The sequence below is a fragment of the Musa acuminata genome, chromosome BXJ1-8 (assembly GCF_036884655.1).
Source record: "Musa acuminata AAA Group cultivar baxijiao chromosome BXJ1-8, Cavendish_Baxijiao_AAA, whole genome shotgun sequence".
Classification (NCBI taxonomy): Eukaryota; Viridiplantae; Streptophyta; class Magnoliopsida; order Zingiberales; family Musaceae; genus Musa; species Musa acuminata.
In genome coordinates, this window is record NC_088334.1 from 43,821,184 (window position 1) to 43,823,889 (window position 2,706).

Consider the following 2,706-nt stretch of genomic DNA (forward strand, 5'->3'; position numbering starts at 1 on the left):
AAGTTGAACAAGAACAGTGTCGATTAAAATTACCTTTAGACAAATGTGAAAATAGGATCTTGATTATTTTCGAATTAGCATGATTCGAACAATCAAAAATTGACATAACCATAGCAAAGATGGAATAGTGGATGTAGGTAGTTATTAGTTGGATGTTTTAAAGTAGACAATAATCTTCTCATGACCATAGTATTTGATTTTAGATTTGCAAAAATATAATTATATTAGTATTTTATAATATGAAAAGATTAGGGGGTAGAATTTATTCTTCTATTAACATATTAATATTTCAAGAATCATACAACATCATCATGTTGCTTTAGATTAGGTCATGGTTAATGTTGAAAATAGTTTCCCAAGCCGTTAGACCATTATTAAACCATGAGATTATACATTGAATCTCATCGAAGTTCAGATTTTTGGACAATGACTTATCTAGACATTAACATTTCCAATTATTATTTTAATCGAAATGAGTTTTGTTATTAACATACAGTCAACATCCCTATCGACACTATGTCATTCAACTTAAGGGATAAAATTTTATTATATTTTTATTACATAAGGATCTAGGATTATTTCTCGTCTAAAACTTGTACGAATATAATTATGAAATTTTTAAAGTATAATTAATTATTTTTCTTAATCAAATATGTTATAATTCTCTTTTACTCTGGTAGTGAGATGTGTTGAATATTGTAGTTCTCTTTTACTCTGATAGTGAGTTGTGTTGAGGATGATAGTGGAATGGAATGTGTACTGATGGGATGAGCGGATAGAATAGCATCTTTCTTAGTTGAGTGATGGAAGAAGTAGCATAATTTTTGGGCATACTAACTTGGATGGGGGAATGTAAGGTGGGTGGCGGATGACAAGCATATCACTTAGCATATGATTAGGACATTATAATGGAATATGGTAGCCTTTATTGTTTTCTTACTCCAGTCTTTTTGATAGACAAAGAAAAAGAATGCAATGGTGGAAACACTCTTGTGTTTGTGGATAATAACATAAATGAGGAAAAATATTTATACATTTTAATAAAAATATTTTATAGTTTTATAATTTTTAAATGTTTTTTTAATTTAAACTAGTAATTAGCAGCTGAATTTTCTTTTAAATGTTGACAGGATGGGTACATGTGAACTAGACAGACACATTAATTTGTATTTGGTTTTTATCATAATTATTAGGAGGTGATGATGAGAAGATAAAAAAATAAAAAAAAACATTCAAGCAAAGAAAAAAACAAAAATATATAGAAAATGATATCACTAAATCCTTTCATTATTGCCCATTGTCATCCATCGCACACGTCAAGCACGTGTCATTGCATCTATAAGTAACTCGTTCTTACCCACCTTTGCCATCAAGAATACGTGTGTCAAAGGTCTTAAGCTTTTCTTCCTCGTCTCTCTTCTGCAGAAGAACATGAAAGGAGAAGATCTGCTTCTTTCTAGCTAGATTTAGATATATCTGTGTAACTTGAGATCTGAACCAAAATGGGGACAGCTACTTGCTTGGATTTACTGGTTGCCATAATTCTTCCTCCTCTTGGTGTCTTCCTCAAGTTTGGCTGCAAGGTAACACCAAACTCCTCTTTCTCTTTCTTCCCATCTCTTAAGTTTGTCTTTGCTCTTTCAATTGCCGTCGTATGAATGATTAATGAGAGGGAACTTATTTTTACTTTCTTCTGTGTTGCCCTCTTTGGTGTGGAGCAGGTGGAGTTTTGGCTCTGCCTTTTGCTGACCATCCTCGGCTACATCCCCGGGATCATCTATGCCGTCTATGCCATCACCAAATAATTCATTTCTCGATGGGGAAAAGAAGGAAGAAATATGTACTAGATGAAGATGTTCCCTTTACTGGTGGTAGAAGTGAGGTTTTAACTGATGTTAATTGACGGAGCAGCGGTGGAGATGGAGCAGAGTGACATTTGAAATGTGTTTCTGTACTCTCCTCTTCTCTGCTGTATGATGGTGCTGCAATTGTTCGTTTATAGTAAAGAAAGCACAAAGTTTGGGAAAGAGAAAGTAAAAGCGTTCTCGGTCTGTAAGGCTCCTCTCCCACAATTTGTTGTTGAGCTACTCTCTCTCTCTCTCTCTCTCTCTCTCTGAAGCTTCAAAAAAGTAGACCACAGTTTTTGGCTTTAAAATCTAACCATGGTCCTCCGAGAGCATCCACGGAGGACCTTCTGCTCTCCTTCCTAGATGCAGACTTATATTTTGTTTCATCTTAGCTCTAAGCACAGAGTTCCACAACAGTGGGGTGAGAACATACAAACGAAGGTGCATTAGAAGTGGCACAAGTGCATCCTCACTTACTCGTGAGCTTGGAATGATGCCATATCATTAGATGGCCTCGACTTGTCGAGGATGGACCACATAACTCGAACATCCTCGTACGTGCAAGCCATCACTTCCCCATGAAGCTTCACGATGCTGCTGCGATCATGTCCTGAAGGCAACAAAGTTGCCTATCATATATCTGATGGCTGTACAACACTAAGCATAAAGCTAAGTAAGCATGCAAGTGCACACATGAACCTGTGGGGGTCTTCTTCTCTCTAGGTGAGGAGTTGAAGATGGTGCAAGCTTTTCTGAGAGGAGATGTGATGCTGCGAAACCAAGAACCCATGTGTTCTTTTCTCAGAATCACTTTCCATCATATGATCCAGCTTGGTTTATATATAGGGGAAAAGATATG

The 2,706-nt window shown here is 36.0% G+C and overlaps 1 long non-coding RNA gene across 1 annotated transcript; it reads left to right on the forward strand.

Moving 5' to 3' along the window:
* Nucleotides 1–1,392: 1,392 nt before the first annotated feature.
* On the forward strand, nucleotides 1,393–2,051 carry LOC135588035 (uncharacterized). The gene is made up of 2 exons (XR_010476052.1): nucleotides 1,393–1,583; nucleotides 1,722–2,051. It is a non-coding gene; the product is annotated as an uncharacterized LOC135588035 (long non-coding RNA).
* Nucleotides 2,052–2,706: the final 655 nt, after the last annotated feature.